At 46.6% G+C, this 25,435-nt stretch overlaps 1 protein-coding gene across 1 annotated transcript in view; it reads left to right on the top strand.

The window, feature by feature from the left end:
• The window catches only part of LOC137428975 (myosin light polypeptide 6), a 47,719-nt gene extending 32,522 nt beyond the window's left edge, over positions 1-15,197 (top strand). Inside the window, exon 7 of the mRNA XM_068118912.2 lies at positions 14,868-15,197. The gene's annotated coding sequence lies outside the window, so the exon portion shown is untranslated. The remainder of the gene's footprint in view (positions 1-14,867) is intronic.
• The last annotated feature ends 10,238 nt before the right edge of the window (positions 15,198-25,435 follow it).

Here is a 25,435-nt window from a genome sequence, read left to right as displayed (position 1 = left end):
AGCGCATACCTTCGCCGCAGCTACTTTTGTTGCCAAAATAAAAGACTACAAGATCTGTGTAGCAAAGCCACACCTACGTTGTCATGCGGGAAGATTTGTTTCAAATTAAACCATTCTATCCCGCCAAAAGTTTGATATTGTAATCACATCCATGTGGTGGTACTTGATAACATTTGGACTCTATGTGCTGCGAAGTGCTGCAAAAATATGAGACAGAGAAATGGTTGTTCTGTTGATATGTATTTTATTATATTTTTCTGACAAGTACATAACTATACATGTCCAAAGCCGGACGTTCGTGAAACAAGTTCCCTGAACATTACCATTAAATTGTGTAACATCCATAAAAAAATGAATGAGAATTAATACCTTTAATTTGTATTACTTTTGAAATTCTTGTTTTGCAATTGAGAACAATTGGAGAAAAGTTACAGCATAATGTAAACATGCATACTCCTATTGAAAAACAATACATGAACTATATGTTACTAACAATACATCAGCCTAAAATAGAACGTAGTATTCCAATTGACCTAACTGTATGCAGTCATACATGAACTAGTGATAATTGTGTATAATATAAAAGAACTAAAAGTAGGAATACATCTCATCATAGGTGAAAAGTCACATTTGCAGAGAGACGCAAATGATATCGTGGTCTGAATAATATGTGTCCACGACATCCACATGTACAGTGACTGGCTGGTTGACGTAGACGTGGTCCAGTAGCGATCCTTGGTCAGTCGTTGGTCCGGTCACACACTGGCGAAACCCGTGGTGAGCCATCAGCTGGAGGATGTCATGGTCAGGGGTGTCCAGCAAGTCAAAATTGAAATCTCCGAGGAGGACCGTCAGGTTTTCTGTGTTCAGTGTGGTCATCAGTTGTTGAAGACGGTCTTTGAATATCCTAGGACCCTGTGATGGAGGCCTGTACACGGTCACGATGTTGATTGTCCTTCGGTGGGCGTGGAGGGCGATTCCTGTGTACTCCAGTGCTGTGGATGGTGTGTCCAAACTCGCTGGAGTCATCTCCTGTGGAGCCTGAATCATAATGCCTCCTCTGTGAATCCCGTGGTCGAGGGGCCTCTCAGCTCGAAAGCATTGAACGTCCTGCTTGAGCATTTGTTCCGGTCCTAGTCGTTGGCCGTCATGCAAAAATGTCTCAGCAAAACAGAGCACATCCATCTTTCTGATAGCTGGATCGTTCCTCATGTCATCAAAGTGCTCGAGATAAGATCGGACGTTCAGAAAACTGATTTTGACGCATCTGTTATCAGCTTGGTAATGCGGCAAGGGGTGATTCTTTTTTGCAGCGTTGTTCAGACGATCCATTTCTTGTTGAACGACTGGGTTGATGCGGATGTGACTTGCATCGAACCCGAGAAAGAACAGTCCTTGCAAAGATCGTACACGGCTCATGGCGACGTATGCCTGTCCTGGCATAAATTTCCCTCTCCCTTCCATGGCAACTACAACTTGCTCCAGCGTTTTTCCTTGGACTTTGTGGATGGTACAGGCCCAGGCAAGTGTGAGTGGAAACTGTGTTCGTCTGGCCTCCACGGATTGTCGTCCTCTTCCTGTGAAGAACTGGACGTCCTGCCTCATAATCGGAACTGCGTCAGGATACTGTTGCTTGTATTGACTCTGGGCGATGGCATCTTTTCCGACTCGAGGACTGTCAAACTTGACAAGGATGACGATCACCTGATTTCCTGTGGTCTCAATCCCAACGACAGTTCCACAAACACCGTTGGCCAGGCCGTCGGACACGTTGATGTTGACAGTGACCATGACCCGTGCCCCCATTGTGACCACGACAACTTCTCGCAGTCCTCCAGTGTCGGATGCTTTAGATGGCATCACCACGGTAAGCTGGCCTGTGTGGACATCCTTACGCTTGTCAATGGCCTTGATCTCATGGATGTGTGATTGTGATTTCTTGATGTGTGACAAGTTATGGTTGTCGACTTCTTTGTTGGTCTTAAAGACGTGTAGGGCATCAGCAGGGTAGGTGTTGTCAGATGAAGTGACGACTCGAGTCTTCAGTAGCTTGATGTCGTCCTCTGTGCAGGTAGCTTTTCTGGCCCTCATGAGCAGGTCAGCAAATTGCTTGTCGTCCTTCTGCCTCATGCTCTCAGTCAACTCGATGACAGAGAAGTTTTCTTCCCAAAGGGATCCATGTAACCTGGCGTAGCAATCAGAAGGAAGACCAAAGACATGATTCTGACCCACTGGTTGCAGCTGAAAAAGGTCCCCGACGGCAAGGATGCTGACGTTTCCAAAACGGGAGTCGGGATCTGATTGCCCTGTGATGTCCTGTAGTCGCCGGTGGATGTGATAGAGCAGATCTGCTCCAACCATGGACACCTCGTCTATTATGAGCAATTTGAGCTTCCCAAGGCGCGATCTGAGGGAGTTGAGTTTCTCGCTACTCGCAGGCATGTATTTTCTCTTGCTGCGTGGTCCACAAGCAAAGCTGAAGGCAGAGTGCAATGTCATTCCCTCGATGCCGAATGCAGCCGTTCCTGTGAAAGCAGTGAGGATAACGGGCAGCTCGTCAGGCTCAAAGTACCCCGACAAGGGTTTCAGTAATCTCATTGTCTCGTGGTGCACCAGTTTGATCAAGTGGCTCTTCCCGACACCTCCCGGTCCACTGAGAAATAACCTGTAGACGGGAACTGGTCCATCAGACTTCAGAGCGCGTATCATGTCCTTGCACCACTTGCGGTGCACCTTGATGACTTCCATTTGTTGGACATTCAAGGTTCTCATCATTTCTCTGTATTGTTGAGGTGTCATGAGTGTCTTCCCAAGTTCTGCATTGAAACGAGCATGAAATTCCGAGTTGTTGGAGCGTGCTTCGGGGCCCAAATCGATATTCTCTGCCATGTCTGGTTGCTCCAAAAATCTGTCATTCACTGCGCCCTCCTCTTCCTGTTGTGCTTCTTCGTGTAGTGCGTTCGGTGCCATGGCGTCCCAAGCGTGTTCAGGGGGACCAAACTCGTGAAGGTCCTGCAGTGCTTGGTCAATTTCCCCGGCATTGTGGGTGAATTTCTGCTCGTTGTTTCGGACAAGAGCCTGGACTTGTTGATACTTCTCCAGGAATGACGCGCAATTTCCCTTGATGTCGGTTTCCTCATTCCGCCAAGGTTGGTATAGCATGAGGAGGTTGCGGTACTTGGCTTCTCCCTCGGCTTTTTCTTGGTGGAATCTGATGATGCAGGGTTTTCTTCGTCTGTGCATCTGTCCCAATCCGTTTGTTAATTGGATTTTCGTGGTAGCTGCACCTCGTGGTTCATCGTCCTCTTCAGCTTCATCATCAGACAAGACTTGTGGTTGATGGTCATGTCCCTCTGCAGCATTACCAGCGGTCGTAGTGGTATAATTTGCTGCAAACTCAGCCAGCGACATGTCCTCCAGAGTTTGTGGCCGAGCTGAATACCTGTCGAGAAGAGATGTGCAGTAGATGCTTTCTGAGTCATCGTCCATGTCCATCAGTTGAGCCCGCGGTTTAAGCATTGCCACTCGTTTCTCCTTTGGGGAAGTGTTGACGAAAACGACTGTTCGACTGGCTTTCTTCAGTGGCAGAGAAAGAAGTCTGTATGCAGCTTCCTGAGCGCTGACCTCTCGATTGTGCAGGAAAGCTGAACCCACTTTTCGAAGTCTTGACTTGATCTCTTCCCCTCGACATTCGTCTACGACTGCTCTGAGTAGTTCTCCCATAGCTCTCTCACTTTTCAGCATATAGCTCGTCACGTACATGATGCAGGAATACGGATCAAGGATGAACTGGAGATCCATGTTTGCTCTCCATGTATGGAGGATGTCCGGATTGTATTGGTTGACCATGCCTCACGTGGTTGACGCTTCAGAATGATCTGTTTTCCTGTCTTGGCCACTTTCACCGCTTCTTCATATTGGAGCTGATCAACCTCGGCTCTCTGCAGCAAATCCGGAAGTGTGATGTCCCGAGGACACTCAGGACTTTCTAATTCCCGTTTCACTTTCAGAAGAACCTCTTGCTTCTCGCTGATCTGGCGTGCTGCGAGAACAGGATCTTCTTCTGTTGGTGGCTTGGCGATGAGTGTGGTTTGGCTCGGTGGATGAGGAAACCTGAACCGACAGTTTTGGCCTTTTCTGCAGGTGCGCGAGTGGGTGTGGCTTTGGAGAGACGTGATGAGCTCATGTAGATCGTCATCATCTTCAGGTAGGGAGCAGGATTGGTAGCGGTCAATAAACGCAGAGACTTCTTCATCCGTGTTGACTCCGATCTTTGGGGCGTCTTTTATCCACAGGATCGTGTGCGCATGTGGCGACCCACGAGCTTGGAATTCCACGCGGATCATGAAGTCCTCAAGCTGTCCAATGGGATTGCTCTTTGAGCCTATGAACTCCTTAAAGAAAGTCTCGAGTCTGTGTTGAAATTGTCTGGCCGCTGTGACTGGGTTGTTTCTGAGCCATTTGCATTTGTCCTCCCAGCTCATGTTCTTCACATCGTCATCACTGAGTTTGGTCCCGTACTGCCTGGCTATGCTCTGGATGACCTCAGGCCATTGCATGTCCGCTGCTGAGAGTGTCAGGAACCAAGTGGGAGTGCCGAGTTGCCGCACCATGCCTAGCAAATCCAGTAGCGTCGTTTTCCAGTATGCAGGTGATCCACGTACGTTTTTCAGAAACCTGAATGCTGTGTCTGTGCGGATCATTGCTTGTACATTGTCAGATGACTTCAACAAACCGGCGTTGATTGGGCGGTTCTGGAAGCTCATTCCGTGTGTTTGTCTCATCGATATTTGCAGATCATCCAGTATTTGCTTGGATTCCACTGTGTACTGTGCAGCAAGCAAATAATCGATGTCCTTGGCAAAGCGTCCATCGGCATCCAGTAGTCTTTGATTGAAGTACTTCCTTGGAGTGATGCTCTTGGGTCTTTTCGCGGAAAGTCCACCACTGCCATGTGGATACTTTGACGGATTGGCGAGTTCTTCGAATAACTCATCAAGCAGAAAGGCACAGGGTTTTAGATTTTCTGCTGGAGCCACGGAGTAAGTTTTGTCTGCATTTCCTTCTTCTTGGAGGAGAGTATCGTAGGGAATCCCTCGCAGTCTGTCGTCCGGTTCCGATGCGACGTCATCTTGTTGCTCTTCGTGTGTGCTCCTGGGGCTGTTGCTTGGTGTTTCCTGGTGGTTGGTGGAGTTTTCAAGAGCTACGTAGTGTTGTTCTCCAATGAGACCCAATGTGATGGTGTTGTCGCTTCGTGTGCCTGTCGGGTGAATGTCGTGCATCCAGTCTGGGGTGATGGTGTTGAGCACCCGGATGTTGATGTTGAGCATTTGAGCAATAGCCTGCACTGCGATGTTATCGGCCCATTCTCCACCGCGAAGTGCTGTAACATATCTGGTCATCCTGCGGTTTGGAGATTCTTGTTGACTTGGAGTTAGTCCTTGAGAATTCCTGGGAACGAAACCAGCATAGGTACGAGACGAGGTGGAGTCTTCAAGGAAGTGTACTAGTTGGGCCCTCAAATCAGATGCACTTGTTGACTGAACGCCTGATGCTTGAAGGGATACAGAGACGGCATGAAAGAAGCAGTTCCCATCCGCCGGTACGTTGACGACATCAAGATGTCGCGATCTTGCTAGGTGTTGTAGACCCTGATAATTATTTTGAATTACCAGTGATGATGACATCGGTGATTGTACGTTGGCTTCCCGGGGTGCTCCTTCATTGAGAGTCATGGCTTCCCACAGATCTGATTCATCCTGTTCCCATATTGCCTCCCAATCCATACAAAGTGTGATGTCCTTGTACAGTGGATTGTTGAGCTGAAGCCACTTTAGAGCCGCCATGATCTTCTTAGGACGTACATATTCGTGCATGTAGTGGCCTTTGTACGCGAGCTTGCGTTTGAGTTTCAGTGGAACAACTTCTGCGTCCTGCGGCAATCGTGGAAGAAGTGTTGTCACTGTGTCAAGTTTTGATGGCACATTCACCGCACTGCCGTGAATGCATTTCTGGCCACCTTTCGGCAGGGATACAAGCTTCATGAAGGGAATCCTTTGGCTGATGAGTCGTACTTCCAGTGGCCGGAGGTCACTCATCTCAGGCGGGACATCGTCAAGTGCTAACCCGTTGGCCCACGACTGAGTCGGGATTTCTCCTCGCTTCAGTGTTCTGTGGCACGTTGTACAGAGCCACAACTTTCCATTGGTTTCCAAGGCACCACCATGTTCCATGATCTGTTTTATCAGTGCACTGTTGTACTTTTCATTGTTCATTTGGACAACAGATCTCCTGTACATGAGGCGATGGCAGGAGCAGCATATATAAATGGGGCCCTCTTGGATCTTGGCTCTGAAGTTTGCGGCACACTGTACAACAGTAGGTATAGCAGAAGCCTCCATTTTGCGAGATCGTGTGGTGGAGTCTCTATTTGAAGCCCTGCGTGTATCTGTCTGTTCAGGCGTCTCGACTTGAATGGTTTTCTGCATTCGTATTCTCATCGAAGTCCTGCGAGTATCCGTCTGTTCTTGCGTCTCGGCTGCAATGTTTTTTTGCATTTGCTCCCTCATTGAAATCCTGCGTCTGTCTGTCTGTTCTGGGATTTCCTCTTCTCGTCGACTACGCGCCCTTTCTCGTAGTGTGGCGCGACGTCGTTCAGTATCTTCCAAAGACTCCCCTTCTCTGTCTCTCTGGGTCGATTCCTTGTCAGCTGCACGACGTCGTTCAGTATCTTCCAAAGACTCCCCTTCTCTGTCTCTCTGGGTCGATTCCTTGTTAGCTGCACGACGTCGTTCAGTATCTTCTAAAGACTCGCCTTCTCTGTGTATCTGTGTTGATTCCGTGTTATCTGCTTGACGTCGTTCAGTTTCTTCGAAAGACTCTCGTTCTCTGTGTCTCTGGGCCGATTCCCTGAGTGATGCGCGACGTCGAGCAGTTTCCACTGTTGATTCCTGTTCACGCCGAGCCCGCATATTTTCCCTCTGGTCTTTTCGTTTTTGCTCATGGCTTCTTGATCTGGATCGAGGCATATCATTCGAGGCATATCGAATTTCATTCGAGGTTGAAATGATTGCGGGAGATCGCGTTATAGTGATGACGTCTTGGATGGACATCCTCTTCTTCAGTCGCTCATAACTTTGAGTGAAATACGATCGAGTTAAAAATAGTCAGAATTTGAGCAAATCTGTTTCATTCGTTTGTTAATATGCCTCATCTCTTGACAAATCTGCAATTATAATTTTTTTTGAGGTTGAAATGATCGCGGGAGATTGCGTTATAGTGATGACGTCCTGGATGGACATCTTCTTCTTCAGTCGCGCATAACTTTGAGTGAAATACGATCGAGTTAAAAATAGTCAGAATTTGAGCAAATCTGTTTCATTCGTTTGTTAATATGCCTCATCTATTGTCAAATCTGCAATTATAATTTTTTTTGAGGTTGAAATGATCGCGGGAGATCGCGTTATAGTGATGACGTCCTGGATGGACATCTTCTTCTTCAGTCGCTCATAACTTTGAGTGAAATACGATCGAGTTAAAAATAGTCAGAATTTGAGCAAATCTGTTTCCCAAAATCTAATCAAATGTGTCCCGTATAATAACCAATCATCCCACCAAATTTCATGCAATTCGGTTGAATACTTTTTGAGTTATGCGATTAACATACACACACACAGACATACAAATAAATACACAGCGATCAAAACATAACCTTCCGCTTTTGCGAAGGTAACTAGAACGGCACTCAGTAGAGAGCATACCTCTGCCAGGTGAACAGTTTACGTTTTGTATCTGAGTAGACCAGAAAATCACAATACAGAATCACATTTGATTAAAATCGTCCACCCACAACTTTTTTTTTTTTTAGATATCCTGCCATATATCGTTTTTGGCCCTATCTCCCAATGGTGAAGAATCGCTTTTAAAAATTATACGAGCCAGATCTGGAGCTTCACCAAAATTGAATTGATTCTTCCTTGTCACACACACAACCTGTCCACCAAGTTTCGTCCAAATCCATCCATAACCTTTTGAGATATCCTGCAAGATGTTGGTTTTAGCCGTATCACTCAATGGTGAAGAATCAGTTAAAAAAACAAAACTTCTCATTTCCGAATCCATATTCAGATCTTCACCAAAATCTAATCTATTTGTCCTTGTCAGACACCCAACCTGTCCACCAAGTTTCGTCCAAATCCGTCCACACCTTTTTGAGATATCCTGCTATGTATCGTTTTTGGCCCGATCTCCCAATGGTGAAGAATCACTTTAAAAATTCTACCAGCCGGATCCGAATCCGGATCTTCACCAAAATCTAATCATTTCGCCCTTGTCACATTCGCTACATCTCTGCCAAATTTCATCTGAATATGTCCACAACTTTTGAGATATCTTGTTCACAGACAAGTGAACCCCAGACAGGGGTGAAAACATAACCTCCATCCACCTTCGGTGCCAGAGGTAATAACATGACTTCCCCTGCCACTCCCATCGCGAGTGGGTGTACTCATCTTAATGAAATGGACAATTTGATGTTTTCATGGCAACTTTTTTTGGGGAAAGGGTGGATGTTACAAGTATCGTGATCTGCATGACGTCTTCTTGTTTGTTTATTTATCTCAGCTTGGAAGTTATCAATAACAAAATTGTTGTTGGGAAATGTATATATTTTATTTATTTATGCGGATTAACTTGAGTCTTGTACAGGTGTTTGATAAGGAGGAATTTAACTTGGCTGTTGTGTAAATGTTGGCATGGAAAGTATTAAGTGTGGTTTGCTGGCTCTCTCCTTTTGGGATATAAAATATCAAGCACACTCTGTATGTAGTATGTGTGGTGCACAATGACTTGTGTTGTTATCATGCTTTCCAAGAAGGTTTTCAAAAGTTCTGCAGAGGACAAAATACAACTTGGCAATGAAAATTAGGAGACAGAAAACTAATTATAGGTGTTGGTCACAAGTTTTTAAGAATGAGATACAATAGTACATGACATGCCAACTTAAAAAAAAAAAAAATTCACTACAGCACTCCACGACTTCAATAGACTCGCTGTCCATGTGCTCGTGCATGGTGGTGAAAATTGTCTTGAGGAATTCGAAGTTCTGTGGCTATTTTGACAACCTTAACACACCAATCTTCCATGATTAATACCTCGACTTGTGCCACACTTTTTGGGTCATTTGCATCTGCTCATCATCCAAACATTGGATTATCTTCAAGGGGCTTGTGTCCTTGCTCAAAATCATCCTCGTTTGGTTACTGTAGAAGGAAAGGTCCACTTTCACCATATCCGACTATCATGTGTTTGTGGATTTCATAAGAGCTGGAACCTCAATGCTAAGTTTTCGGAAGAGCTCTTTCTCTTTCTCTTTCCTCATCTTTCTCTTTCTTCATCTTTCTCTTTCTTCATCTTTCTCTTTCTTCATCTTTCTCTTTCTTCATCTTTCTCTTTCTTCATCTTTCTCTTTCTTCATCTTTCTCTTTCTTAATATTTCTCTTTTTTCATCTTTCTCTTTCTTCATCTTTCTCTTTCTTCATCTTTCTCTTTCCTCATCTTTCTCTTTCTTCATCTTTCTCTTTCTTCATCTTTCTCTTTCTTCATCTTTCTCTTTCTTCATCTTTCTCTTTCTTCATCTTTCTCTTTCTTCATCTTTCTCTTTCTTCATCTTTCTCTTTCTTCATCTTTCTCTTACTTCATCTTTCTCTTTCTTCATCTTTCTCTTTCTTCATCTTTCTCTTTCTTCATCTTTCTCTTTCTTCATCTTTCTTCATCTTTCTCTTTTTTTTTTTCTTTTTTTTTTTGTATACTGAATCGAGGCTCGTGAAAGAGCTAACATTTATTTCACAAACAAATCAACCAGACAAACAAAATATACAAAAAGAGGGAGCAGAAGACAAGATGGGGAGAGAAGGGGAAGCACACAACCACAACATTTGAGAGCAGGGAGAAGTGTGGGAGGGAGAGGGCTTGGGGGCAGGAGGCGTGGGAGGGGGAGGGGGGGGGGGGGGGAGAGGTATAAAACAAGGGGACCGAAATTAGCGGGGGTAGAAAAGATCAAGGTTTTGGATGGGGGAGGATAAGAGATGGTGGTGAACAGCTGTTTTAAAGACCTGGAGGGTGGAGTGGGATTGAAGAGAGTGAGGGAGTTTGTTCCAGAGGTGGGACAAAAGAGGAATGAAGGAGTGAAGGTGAGCAGAAAGTCTTGATTTTGGCAGTTTAACCATAAGAGGGTTGCAGGCAGATCTTGTGCGACCTGTAGGAATATTTGGGGGACAGAGCCCAGAGAGGGCTGGGGGGGCAAGGCCAGAGAGGAGTCGATAGAAGACGGAAAGACCACCAACCTGCCTGCGGTGAGTGAGTGAAAGGCCCTTGGAGTTAGCTTCATCGCGGGAGATTCCAATGATTCTGAACGCTTTGGTTTCAACAGCGTGAACACGGGCTAGGTGTGAGGCAGGAGCACCAGACCAGAGGGGAGAGCAGTATTCCATAGAGCTGCGGATGAAAGCCTTGTATGTGGTGAGGAGCTCAGGTGTGCCAAGGAAGGACTTCGCACGACGGAGGATGCCCAGTCGGCGACTGGCTTTGGAGGCCAGATTTGAAATGTGGTTTTCCCAGGAAAGATCATGGCAAATAGTGAGACCCAAAAGCTTGAGTGACAGAACTTCTTGGAGAGGATTATTCAGAAAGTGGATGGGAGTGTTTTCCAGTCGGTCTTTTCGGAGAGACATCGTAAGAGTGTGAGATTTATCAGGATTGAAAGACATGTTCCATTTGTTTGCCCAGTCTGTGATTTTGTCCAGGTCTGCAGAGAGTGAGGAGGCTGCAGACTGCCGATCTGAGGGATGAGGAATGGAGCGACAGAGAGTAGAGTCGTCAGCAAAGAGATAGAGAGGATTTTCAAGAGAGTCAGAGAGATCATTGATGAAGACCAGAAAAAGCAAAGGGCCCAGAACACTACCTTGGGGAACTCCAGCCTGAACAGGAAGAGGAGATGAGAGAAACCCATTCAGGGCCACACGTTGATTACGACCAGAGGGGAAGTTCGCCAGCCATGCGTGGAGATTTCCATGGATACCAAAGGAGGAGAGTTTGGTGAGCAGAGCAGGGTGCCAGACCGTATCGAAGGCACGTGAAATGTCAAGGGAGACGGCTCTAATTTCCTGTTTGGCGTTGAGGACCTCCATCCATTGTTGAGAAAGCAGAAGCAGCATGTCCAGAGTAGAGTAACCAGGTCTGAAACCAAATTGATGATCAGAGATCAAGCCATTGGAGAAGAGGAAAGATTTCATATCTGAAGCAATGATGGATTCCATGACTTTGCTGATAATTGGGAGAAGGCTGATTGGTCTGGAGTTGCTGGGATCTGTTTTTGCACCTTTTTGTGCAAAGCGGTGATGTTGGCTGATTTCCAAGCAGATGGCATATGACCTTGAGCAAAAGAGAGGGTGAAGAGAACAGAAAGAGGGAGTGAAAGAGCGGAAGAGCATGATTTTAGGACCCGTGGGCTGATGCCGTCAGGACCAGTTGCAGAATCCGAGTCGAGGGTTGACAGAAACTTTTCCACCTTGTCAGGAGGAAAGGACACAGAGTCCAGGAGCAGCTGGGTACGGTGGGTACAGAGAGGGATGGGTTTGGGACAAGATTTAGAGGCAAACACAGAGTTGAGGCATTCAGCTTTTTCACGTGCGGAGTCAGCCATTAAGCCGTTTTAGGTGAGGGAGGGGATGGAGGGGGAACAAACACCAGAAACAGATTTGACCAGACGCCACCAGGATTTGGAAGAGGGAGGCAGATAAGAGAGTTCGGTCTTGAGAACGGTGAGATATTGTTTCCTGGCTCTCCTGAGGGTGGACACACACTTGTTTCGGGCTTTGTGCAAGGAAATGAGATTTCCTTCCGTTGGATTTGCTTTCCAGGAGACGAAAGCAAGTTGTTTCAGGGCAACAGCCTCACCACAAGATTCCGTGTACCATTGACGGGAGGAAGGGTATGACAACTGAAGACGAGATGGGATAAATCTGTGCATGAGAGAGAGCAATTTACTTTGAAAGAATTCCCAGGATGAGTTGATGTCAGAGGCGGTAGAGATGGGAGACCAGTCCAGATGATTGATGGCTGCTTGAAGACCGTGCCAGTTGGCCTGAGTGAAATGCCAGACTCGTCGACGCTGAGGAGGCTCTCTGAGAATGGTCAGAGAGATGTCCACTTTGACAAGCACATGATCAGATGAGCCGATTGGAGCAGAAGAAGAGCAGCAGACATTTTCAGGGAAGTTTGTCCTAACCAAATCCAGAAGAGAAGATGCTCCGTTGACTGAGATCCGGGTCGGGAAATTGACAGATTGTGTCAGTCCCAGTGAGTCGCAGAAGTCCTTTGCTGAAGAGCCATGGCTGGTGAGAGAGGTACCCACACCCAGCCAACTGGCATGGTGACAATTGAAATCACCACATATGAGGAAGAGAGAGTTGGGATGGGTAGATAGAAGTTGGTCCATATTATCAGACAGCGAGATGTAGATGGAGTCATCGCTGTTTGGTGGACGGTACAACACACATATGAACAAAAGGTGGGAGCGAAGGGGAAGCCGTAGCCAAAGGTATTCCTGGGGGTGAGGTGGAGAGAGGGCAGTGGAGGGTGAGTGAGGAAGAGAGTTTTTTATAAAGATAGCAACCCCACCTCCAGGACGAGGCTCAGGTCTATCATACCGGAGGAGGGAGTAACCTGGGAGGGATTCCAAGGCATCAGAGACATCATGAAGGAGGAAAGTTTCTGTTAAGCAGATCACATCTGGTTTGTCAGAAGCAACCTGTATGGAGAGGTCAGTCAAGTTTGAGCGAAGGCCCCGGATGTTTGAGGTCCATACCGTTAATGAAGAGGAAGGGGGAGCATCGAGTCCAGAACAGGGGGGGGGAGGGCTAGGGTAAGATGTGGAAGAGGAGGAAGAGGTAGGGAGAGCTGTTGAAGGTGTGTCAGATTTCAGAATAGCTTGGAGAAAGGGAAGAATGGGGTGGACAAAAGGTTTGATGGAGATTGGGTGAGGCACAGTGAGGTGTTATTTGAGGAGGGGGAAGAGCGAGGCAGAAGGTTGGGGGAGATGAAGGTGAAAGTTGGAAGGGGGAAGAAGCAGGGAGGATGCTTTGAGGAGGAGGGATGAGAGGGGAGGGGAGGAGCGAGGGAGAGTCTCGGAGGGGAGGGGTGTGGGGGGGAGTTTAGGAGGGAGGGGAGGGAAGGGACAAGGGGGGAGATTTGAAAGGGATGGGTGATGGGGAGGATTTGGAGGGGAGGGGTGAGATTGGATTTTGAAAAGTGTACGATTCATGGGAAACGAACATTTTTTGCAAAATGAGTTTGAGACCTTCGAGTCAAAAATACGTTTGAGGACACTGAAGGAGGGGTGGAGTTCTGGATAGTTTAGGGAATGTAGAAAGGAGGAACTGTAAGAGATGGTATTATATATATTTTTTGGAATGAATAGATTTGGTGAGCAAGACGAAAGCATCCTTTTGTAGGAAAAGAAGAAAAGGGTGTTATAATATGTGAGAGAAAATAGTTGTTCAGGGGAGAGATTATACATTTCTAACCACGTGATCGCGTGATCGCGAACGAAGAACGAACGAACAAATAAGAACAACAAATAAACGAATAAGACCTGGGAAGGAAATATTTATTTGGGTTTTTTTTTTTTTTTTTGCGTAGAGATATTAAACAATGAGGTATGGGGTGAACGACTGGGACGAAACGGAGAACGAAAATAATTGCAGCGCATTCGACGAATCGCTGAGAGAAAAACAAAACCACAAGGTCGGATACGGTACGGTAGCCTAAGCCTACGAGTACTAGGCCGCAGAATACTCGATACGCATTAACCGACGATTGTGTATACATGTACGAAAAATGAGATTCTTCATCTCTTTCTCTTTCTTCATCTCTTTCTCTGTCTTCGTCTTTCTCTTTCTTCGTCTCTTTCTCTTTCTTCGTCTCTTTCTCTTTCTTCGTCTCTTTCTCTTTCTTCGTCTCTTTCTCTTTCTTTGTCTCTTTCTCTTTCTTCGTCTCTTTCTCTTTCTTCGTCTTTCTCTTTCTTCGTCTCTTTCTCGTTCTTCGTCTCTTTCTCTTTCTTCGTCTCTTTCTCTTTCTTCATCTCTTTCTCTTTCTTCGTCTCTTTCTCTTTCTTCGTCTTTCTCTTTCTTCGTCTCTTTCTCTTTCTTCGTGTCTTTCTCTTTCTTCGTCTCTTTCTCTTTCTTCGTCTCTTTCTCTTTCTTCGTCTCTTTCTCTTTCTTCGTCTCTTTCTCTTTCTTCGTCTCTCAGTGTGTGTGCCTCTTGACCTCGGTCTTTCTCTGTCACTCTCTCTATTGGTCTCTGTGTTTCTCTGTCCCTCTCTCTCGGGTCTCGGAGTATCTTTATCCCTCTCTCTCTTGGTCTTGTAGTTTATTTGCCACTCTCTCTATTTGTCTCGGTGTTTCTCTGTCCCTCTCTCTCGGTCTCGGAGTTTCTCATTCCTTCTCTCTATTGGTCTCGGTGTTTCTCTGACCCTCTCTCTATTGGTCTCGGTGTTTCTCTGTCCCCCTCTCTAATAGTCTCCATGTTTCTTTGTCCCTCTCCCTATCGGTCTGTGTTTATCTGTTCCTCTCTGTCTTGGTCTCGCAAAAGTTAAACTCGTCATCCGACATCACGCCACCCCCCCCCCCTCCCACCCCCCTCATGATTCATGCAAATGCTTATTCTACGTATGTCGCCACCGCTGACCAAATAATTCGTAAATGTGCACACAAGTGTCAGTCTAATGTTGGGTGTTAACCTTATTATAATCATTGTTATTTTTTATTACTATTTAACCCATTGTTGAAATGTAATCTTTCTTTTTCTAGACGGTGAAGGTGCAGAAGCTCCGAAGGCCATCGATGATGCCTTTTGTGTTAGACCAAATGAAATCTTTCCAAAAAAGCATTCCTCCCCATCCTCATTCCAACTTTATTTGATGCCTTGTCATTCCAAAATCCAACTTATTGCCAACATTCCTGCTCGTTTTGAAGTTGAGTACAGGCGATGCTTTAGTTATTACACGTAGCTCTGCTGTGAGTTTTTTGTTTGGATTGACGCAGAGGAGCATTTTCTATTCATTCGCTTGATTTAGTTTGCGCTCAAGCTGTATTGCACTTTATATACTTGCAAACAATAAACTGGTGCTTTGACTTTAACGTGCGCGTGTGTGCTCTCCGTGGCTGTGACTTGGCCTTTCATGGAATTTTCAAATGTGACTTTATGATTTATGTTTGACCTCCAAATCATATTAAGGTTAATACTTTCATATACCGTAGTCGTACATTAAACATATTGATGTCACAGCATGGCAAAGAGAACTAGACACTGCGTAAAGGTGAGTTCAAATGCACAGGTCAGATCGAAACAAAATAGATCAAAACTGGAAGCATGGAATGAAGTGATCTACTCCATTGATCATGTAGAACATCTCGAAATGGAGGTTTCTTCAAAAATGGGTGCTTGCACTGAAATTGATTCGGAGACGAGAGGCAAGTGTGGAGTGAGTGACTTGTGATTATGGTGAAGCCAGGAGAAGCAGAAAAAGCATGTACTTCCTCGGGGCAGCAGTTGATGGAAGTTGAGGCATTTGTTTTTTTGCAAATGGCGACAAAAAAAAGCAGATATAGCCAAAAAAATACCGAAAACTAGAACGGCAATCTATAGCGCATACCTCCCTCCATCAGGCTGAACAGTTTGTTTTGTATCCCACTGATCTGGATTCAGACTCAAAACCAAAATGTAATCGACTAGTTGTTGTCACCTAACCAACTCATCCACCGAGTTTAGTTAGAACTCGTCCATAACTTTTTAAAATATCATGTTTTATATATATATATATATATATCACTTTTCGCCTGATCTCTCAATGGTGAAGAACCACTTAAAAATTAAATAATTATCGTATCCGAATACATATTCAGATCTTCACCAAAATCAAATACGTTCGGTCTTGTGACTCACCCAACGGTCCACCAAGTTTCGTCCAAATCCGTCCACAACTTTTTGAGATATCCTGCTTTGTATCGTTTTTGGCCCGATCTCCCAATGGTGAAGAATCACTTAAAAATTCTACTAGCCGAATCCGAATCATCACCAAAATCTAATCATTTCGTCCTTGTCACACACGCTACATCGCTGCCAAATTTCGTCCGAATCCGTCCACAACTTTTTTGAGATATCTTGTTCACAGACAGACAGGGGTAAAAGCATAACCTCCACCCACCTTTGGTGGAGGAGTTAACAATGATACTCATCGTCCACTAATTTCCATCCAATTAGCCATCCAAACTTTGGTTCATTGAAAAACAAACTTGAGGTCAAACTTCAGAGAGAAATATTTGATTCCCCCTCTTCTCTGTCTTGTTAAAAAAAAAAAAACATTCGAAGGCTTTAGATGTACGTATCTGTCGTGTCATTACGAGGGTTTTTTTTCATACTCCCCTCACCTGCCCATAGGTGGAGCTCAACGTTTTGATCACTGGATTTGAAAACCTTCAAATCGGTTGATTTTTTTCAAGGTTGAAATAAAAACATCTAAAAACCGGAAATTGAGAGATCTCACAGAGCTGCTCATTTTAACATATATACTGTTACATTTGTGGGTGTAGGTGGTGGCATACCATAGTGGAGATAGAGTTGTGTTGTATTGGCATGGACCGTGGGCGCGTAGGAGACATTTCAATGTACATAAGCAGGGAAACTGTGAGCTTAAGGTTGTTTATGTGTTCTTCACATGGGGGTAAAGACATGCTAATTAGGTTGGGTTTAAGGATAATTTCCCCAGTGTGTGCTTCCCCCTGTGATCAATCCCCTACGTTTTTACGTTAACACGGCTGGCCATCAAAAATGAGCGCCATTAACCAACAACACCGACATGTTTTCGACGGAAATCCAGCACATTCACCATTGGGCTAAACCCCGCCCCACCATGGCCAACATAATCTGAACATTCCTAAACTAAACTAAACTAAACTCCGCCTCGAAGAGATCATACGGACAGGCCATGCTCCGAGCTTCATCATTGGTCGTGGAGACATGGGATGATTCGATAGAGCTCGGTAATTGGCCAGGGGTGACGTCAGATCGAGCAGCTCGGGCTGGTGGAGAAGACGAATCTCTCTTTTGTCCTGGTTGCGCTGGTGGATGGCTGTTTCGTGCCCATGGCCGCTGGTGGAGCGAATTTCGGAGCCTTTGTGCCACTTGGAATAAATGTGGAAGGACGTATGGTTGATCTGTGGTGCTCTTCGTGGGAGCTGTGGCCGCGCTGTGCTTTCTGGCGAGGAGTGAGAGGATGTCTTGCTGCCGCTATGTGGCTCGGGGTGCTTGCTTGGTTGACCGGCGTCATTGTGGACACTCAGTCCTTTTGCCGACTGACCGGACCAGTTAAATGACCAAGAAGCATCCAAAAGTCCTCGTTGAGGTCGGGGCTGAGTGTCGGCGGACAAAGAACATTTATTTTTCTTTTACCTTTCCCCTTGTCCGTATTTGTTTCTGCGTGGAGGGTCCCTCGAGTTAGATTTATAGTTTTACCTCCATTCATTTTTATTGTCTTACCTTTATTTCATTAAATTTCTTATCGTGGGATTTTTTATTGTTGTATTGTTGATTTTCCTTGTCTCGTTTCTGTGTTTGTGGGTTCGAGGAATAAACCCCTTGGCTTTCGTCCGTGCAGGTAAGCACCCTGGTTTCCTTTGTCTGCGCACGTCGGACTGGCCGCCAATTTTCGGCCTGACTGCCTCGGAGTTAAAACTGTTAGGCTATCTGCCGCCCGTGATATTAATCACCGGCAACACGACAATACGTACATACGATACTCAACACAAATGCAGTCAACGCGAGGGGCTCGACACACTTGAAGTTGTTAACAATTCGATTGTCTGAAGATGAAAGTGAGCAGCAGGAACTCTAATCCAAAGTATACAGGGATATTATTTTGGAGTGGGTAAGAAACTTTTAAAACGGTAAGAATTAGATCATAAGGTTTTAACTGGAGATTATTTTTGAAACGATTTAGGTGATCACGGAAATATGTGTTCTACCTCGGTGTAAACAGTCAAGAACTTTCCATTTCGTATGATGTACTGTATTTTTAAAAAAAAAAAAAATTGTATCGGTATGGAAATGTTTTAGAGAGCACGTGCTGTGTTTTTAATTTTGTGAGTGAACCTTCACCATTGAAGGATCGGGGGAAAAGCGATATATAGCGTGATATTTATAAAAGTTGTGGACGAATTATGACTAAACTCGGTGAATGAGTTGGTTTGGTGACAAGAACAGGCCGATTAGGTTTTGGTTCAGGTCGGAATCCAGATCCGGCCTATCAGTGGGATACAAAATGTAAACTGCTCAGCCTGGTGGAGGTACACTACATGACCAAAAGTATGCGGACACCCCTTCTAATTAGTGGATTCGGCTGTTTCAGCCACACCCAATGCTGACAGGTAAATATAATCAAGCACAGTCATGCAAACTGCATTGACAAACATTGGTATTAGAATGGACCGTACTGAAGAGCTCAGTGACTTTCAACGTGGCACCATCATAGGATTTCCAACAAGTCAGTTCGTCAAATTTATGCCCTGCTAGAGCTGGCCCAGTCAACTGTAAGTGCTGTTATTGTGAAGTGGAAACGTCTAGGAGCAACAACAGCTCAGCTGTGAAGTGGAAGGCCATAAAAGCTTACAAAACGGGACCGCTGAGTGCTGAAGGGCGCAGCGCGTAAAAATCGTCCCTCCTCGGTTGCAACACTCGCTGTCGAGTTGCAAACTGCCTCTGGAAGCAACGTCAGCACAACAACTTTTTGTCAGGAGCTTCATGAAATGGGTTTCCATGGCCGAGCAGCCGCACACAAGCCTAAGATCACCATTCACAATGCCAAGCGTTGTCTGGAGTGGTGTAAAGCTCGCCGCCATTGGACTCTGGAGCAGTAGAAACACGTTCTCTGGAGTGATGAATCACGCTCCACCATCTGGCAGTCCACCGGACGAATCTGGTTTTGGCGGATGCCAAGAGCCACCTGCCAGAAACGCCACCTGCCCGAATGCATAGTGCCAACTGTAAAGTTTGTTGTTGGAGGAATAATGGTCTGGGGCTGTTCTTCATGGTTCGGGCCCGGCCCCTTAGTTCCAGTGAAGGGAAATCTTAACGCTACAGCATACAATGACATTTTAGACGATTGTGTGCTTCCAAATTTGTGGGAATAGTTTGGGGAATGCCCTTTCCTGTTTCAGCATGACAATGCCCCCATGCACAAACGGAAGTCCATACAGAAATGGTTTGTCGAGATCGGTGTGGAAGAACTTGACTGGCCTGCACAGAGCCCTGACCTCAACCCCATTAAACACCTTTGGGATGAATTGGAACGCCGACTACGAGCCCGGCCTAATTGCCCAACCTCACTAATGCTCTTGTGGCTGAATGGAAGCAAATTCCCACAGCAATGTTCCGACATCTAGTGGAAAGCCTTCCCAGAAGGGTGGAGGCTGTTTTAGCAGCATAGGGGGGGACCAACTCCATATTAATGCCCTTGATTTTGGAATGAGATGTTTGCTGTTCGGGCGTCCACATATTTTTGGTCATGTATTGTTTGTGCTCTATCGAGTGCTGTTCTAGTTTTCCCAATGATTTGACTTCAATGTGAATGATCCCATCAAATCTCCAACACTAAGCCAAGTTCAACTCATTGGGAGAGTTCCATGGAAGGCCTGGTGATGAACAGAAGGACTTTGGGATCGTGAATCTTCTGTAGAAGGCAGGTGTTTGCTTAACGATTCAGGTGGGCTGGCTTGAGACCTTAGGGTCCTCAATTCGAGCCCCTGTCACGTCGTTGAATTAACCCCAGGTGTGTTGACTCAGCCTGTCAACCCTCTCAGGTCAGCAAAATGAGTACCAGCGCACTAGTAATGGACAATTTCTTAATTAGATGGGGAACGTAGGGACATGGTACATCATCACCGTGCCCTGCCCCTTCCTCTAAAACAATGGGGTCACCCCTAGATCTGTGGGGTCAGATACCCCCTGGACATGTGTTCATCTCACTGTTGCGAACGGTGTGCACCTGTGCCACATTCATCACATCACACCGGGTGTGGGGTGTTGCGACATATTGCTCTGAGACTGCAAGCTGCTCAGAAGGAGAATATGAATCTGGTCTTGTAGTTGCACCATCCTGTTCTGTTCATGTAAGCTGCATGGTAATTCAAATATGGCGATTGTAATGAATTTGTACATCGAGTTTGTGGCCCGAGGGGATCTTTTATAGGCTGCAGGCGGCGCTGTGTGCTGATGGTCTTGGAGTGAAGCCGCCTGGGTACTCTGGAGGATGATGGGTCCACATGACACAACACCTTTCCTGGTCATTTACACTGAAGCGCAAAATGTGTTTAATCATCGCCTACTTTATTAGGTTTTGCTAAAACTACAATAGATTGGATCCATGAACCATGTAATCCACTCCACTGTTCAAATGGGAACATTCTGTGCTTGTTGGAAGATTTGTGATAAAACAAACTTTATAAAGTTTCCAATCACATTATATCCGCCATTTTGTGGGTTAAGGGCCATGATGTGGGTAATCGGAGCGCAGGCTTTGATGGGTCTGATGACCTGTGTCAAAATTGCTTGGAAGGAAACCTTCATTACTTGTCAAAATCTAAGCTTTTCAAGGTTATTGGTTCGTCTTGTTCGTTATTCTGTCCGTTTGTCTGTCCCTTTGTCTGTTTGTCTGTATGTCAATCGCCGACCTTTAAAACGGCCAAACAATGATGCATCCGTGGTTCCCACACAGGTCCGTGGTTCCCACACAGATAAGTGGTTCCCACACAGGTCCGTGGTTCCCACACAGGTCCGTGGTTCCCACACAGGTCCGTGGTTCCCACACAGGTCCGTGGTTCCCACATAGATCCGTGGTTCCCACACAGATGCGTAGTTCCCACACAGGTCCGGGGTTCACACACAGGTCCGTGGTTCCTACACAGGTCCGTGGTTCCCACACAGGTCCGGGCTTCACACACAGGTCCGTGGTTCCCACAGAGATCCGTGGTTCCCACACAGGTCCGTGGTTCCCACACAGGTCCGTGGTTCCCACACAGATAAGTGGTTCACACACAGGTCCGTGGTTCCCACACAGGCCCGTGGTTCCCACACAGATAAGTGGTTCACACACAGGTCCGTGGTTCCCACACAGATCCGTGGTTCCCACACAGGTCTGTGGTTCCCACACAGATAAGTGGTTCACACACAGGTCCGTGGTTCCGACACAGGCCTGTGGTTCCCACACAGATAAGTGGTTCACACACAGGTCCGTGGTTCCCACACAGATAAGTGGTTCACACACAGGTCCGTGGTTCCTACACAGGCCTGTGGTTCCCACACAGATAAGTGGTTCCTACACAGGTCCGTGGTTCCCACACAGATAAGTGGTTCACACACAGGTCCGTGGTTCCTACACAGGCCTGTGGTTCCCACACAGATAAGTGGTTCACACACAGGTCCGTGGTTCCTACACAGGCCTGTGGTTCCCACACAGATAAGTGGTTCACACACAGGTCCGTAGTTCCCACACAGATACGTGGTTCCCACACAGATAAGTGGTTCACACACAGGTCCGTGGTTTCCACACAGATCCGTGGTCCCCACACAGATCCGTGGTTCCCACACAGATCCATGGTTCCCACACAGGTCTGTGGTTCCCACACAGATCCACGGTTCCCACACAGATCCATGGTTCCCACACAGGTCCGTGGTTCCCACACAGATCCGTGGTTCCCACACAGGTCTGTGGTTCCCACACAGGTCCGTGGCTCCCACACAGATCCGTGGTTCCCACACACGCCCGTGGTTCCCACACACGCCCGTGGTTCCCACACAGGTCCGTGGTTCCCACACACGCCCGTGGTTCCCACACAGGTCCGTGGTTCCCACACAGGTCCGTGGTTCCCACACAGGTCCGTGGTCCCCACACAGATCCGTGGTTCCCACACAGGTCCGTGGTTCCCACACAGACCCGTGGTTCCCACACAGGTCCGTGGTTCCCACACAGACCCGTGGTGCCCACACAGATCCGTGGTTCACACACAGATCCGTGGTTCACACACAGATCCGTGGTTCCCACACACACCCGTGGTTCCCACACAGACCCGTGGTTCCCACACAGGTCAGCGGTTCCCACACAGATAAGTGGTTCACACACAGGTCAGTGGTTCCCACGCAGATAAGTGGTTCACACACAGGTCCGTGGTTCCCACACAGACCCGTGGTTCCCACACAGACCCGTGGTTCCCACACAGATCCGTGGTTCCCACGCAGACCCGTGGTTCACACACAGATCCGTGGTTCACACACAGATCCGTGGTTCACACACAGGTCCGTGGTTCCCACACACACCCGTGGTTCCCACGCAGACCCGTGGTTCACACACAGATCCGTGGTTCACACACAGGTCCGTGGTTCCCACACAGACCCGTGGTTCCCACACAGGTCCGTGGTCCCCACACAGATCCGTGGTTCCCACACAGGTCCGTGGTCCCCACACAGATCCGTGGTTCCCACACAGGTCTGTGGTTCCCACACAGGTCAGTGGTTCCCACACAGATAAGTGGTTCACACACAGGTCCTTGGTTCCCACACAGGTCAGTGGTTCCCACACAGATCCGTGGTTCCCACACAGATAAGTGGTTCACACACAGATCCGTGGTTCCCACACAGGTCCGTGGTTCCCACACAGATCCGTGGTTCCCACACAGGTCCGTGGTCCCCACACAGATCCGTGGTTCCCACACAGGTCCGTGGTCCCCACACAGATCCGTGGTTCCCACACAGGTCCGTGGTTCCCACACAGATCCGTGGTCCCCACACAGGTGCGTGGTTCCCACACAGATCCGTGGTTCCCACACAGGTCCGTGGTCCCCACACAGATCCGTGGTCCCCACACAGATCCGTGGTTCCCACACAGGTCCGTGGTTCCCGCACAGATCCGTGGTTCCCACACATGTCCGTGGTCCCCACACAGGCCCGTGGTCCCCACACAGGCCCGTGGTCCCCACACAGGTCCGTGGTCCCCACACAGACCCGTGGATCAGGACTTAAAAGCAGAAAGAGAGGGCAGCACAGCAACAGCATGTTTGGGGGACAAAATACAGGAAGACCTGGACACAATAGACCGGCTCCTCTGTGGAGCACATACCTCCGTCAGGTTGAACAGTTTACTTTTTGAAATATCATGATATGTATCGTTTTTTGGCCCATTCACTCAATAGTGAAGAATCATTTGAAATTTTTTAAAATTCTCATATCCGGATCCGTTTTCAGATCTTCACCAAAATGTAATCATTTCGTCCTTGTCACACACACAACCTGCCCACCAAATTCCATCTGAATCCGTCAACAACTTTTTGCGATAACTTGTTCACCACAGACCAAAATACAAACAGGGGTGAAAACATAACCTCGATCCACCTTCAGTGGAGGAGATAACAAAGGATGTGGGGAAGAATGAGAGTTATCAGAGGATGCACAAGATGACTACAGACGCAATCTCTCAAGAAGGAAAAACTGGAAATTTGGAAAAGGTTGGGTTTGGGGAGGGTAAACGGGGGTACAAAGGATCATGGTTTTGGATGAGGGTGGTGAATGCCTGTCTTGAAGATCGAGAAGGAAGGAAGAGGTTGAAGAGAATGTGGAAGTTGATTCTATACAGGGGAAAAAAAAGAGGAACAAATGAGTGAAAGTCAACAGTGATTCTGGATCTTGGGAGGAGTTTTTTTTTTCCAGAAGGGGGTTGCTGGCGGACCGTGGAAAGAGAAGAGGGTGCCAAACCAAAAAGGAGGGAGTAGAAGACAGAGAGACCACTGACCTGTCTGCAATGTGAAAGGGATAGGCCGATAGACACAGGTTCATAGTGGGATATTCCAAAGATCTTGAAGTTCTTGGTTTCCATGGAGTCAAGCTGAACAAGATGTGAGGCAGGAGCACCAGCCCAGAGGGGAGAGCAGTACTCCATTATTAAGCTGCGGATGAAAGCCTTGTAGGTGGTGTGGAGCTCAGGTGTACCAAGGAAGGACTTTGCACGATGGAGGCTGCCCATTCATCGACTGCCTTTGTAGGGCAACTTACGAATGAGCTTACACAAGTAAATGTGGTTTGTGGTTTGCCCTTCTTCTTCCCAAACAATTTGATGGTGAATAAACCCTGTGTGATGTGAACCCGTTTTGTTGCCATTGGTGGAAACAAAACTTCCCCCATAAGCACAGAGCAAATTGAAATAAACCCGTTAAATGGTGAATTGGGTTCACGCATTCAGGGAAATTCAAAGAGAGACATCTGTCTCGGTCTGCTCAGCCATTTTCACAAGCGGATTGGCCAACTTTCTTGCTGACTTGATCGCTAACGCGTACGCAAATTATGGGCAGACGTGACCTCTCGTCCCCTACCTGCCTGGCGAGCGCATCGGTCTTAGAGACCCCATGACCGCGTTACTGGTGTCCAGGAGCAAAATGCTGGCATTGGTGATTTGGTGAGATTTGAAGAACCAATTAATGCTGACAAGTGCAAGAGGTTCCTAATCCACCATCGTATCCTGTCAGGAAGGACGCCAATTGGAGACAACATTGTTTTCCAGCACGAGAACGACCCCAAGCACACTGCGAATGTCATTGAAACATATTTACAAACGAAAGCTGTCAGGAATTCTACAACTACTGGAATGCCCCCTCAACGTCCTGACTTCAGCATCATATAAGCTGTCTGGGATTTTTTGGACAAGAAGAAAAATAAAAAAGAAGAAATATGTCGTTCATAGCACGATACTTGCGAAATCCCTAAAATACGTTGTTGACCTTTGGCCTATGTTGACCTTTTGGCCTATGTTGATCTCAAAAATAATTGGTGGTTGAATTCCGTGATCTGATATGCAAATCCTCTTAACTTTTGAAGTCAATCGGATGAAAATTGAGGATTTTAGAAATTTGACCTATGTTGACCTTTTGGCATATGTTGACCTACATATAATTGGCGGTTGAATTAAGTGACTGGATATGCAAATTCTGTTCAAATTTCTAGTTGATCGGATGAAAATTGAGGATTTTAAAAACGTTACCTAAATTGTTAACCTTTGGCCCATGTTGACCTTTTGGCCCATGTTGACCTTTTGGCTCATGTTGACCTCAAAAATAATAGGTGGTTGAATTCCGTGATCTGATATGCAAATCCTCTTCAAATTGCAAGTCAATCGGAGGAAAATTGACAATATTCCAAATTTGGCCTTTGTTGACCTTTTCACCTTTAGGCATCAAAATAATTGGTGGTTGAATTAAGTGACCGGATATGCAAATCCTGTTCAAATTTCAAGTTGATCGGATAAAAATTGAGGATTTCAGGAATTTGACAGTTGTTGACC

The sequence above is a fragment of the Myxine glutinosa genome, chromosome 6, assembly GCF_964187855.1.
Source record: "Myxine glutinosa chromosome 6, kmMyxGlut1.1, whole genome shotgun sequence".
NCBI lineage: Eukaryota > Metazoa > Chordata > Myxini > Myxiniformes > Myxinidae > Myxine > Myxine glutinosa.
This window is presented reverse-complemented; position numbering and strand designations above follow the sequence as displayed.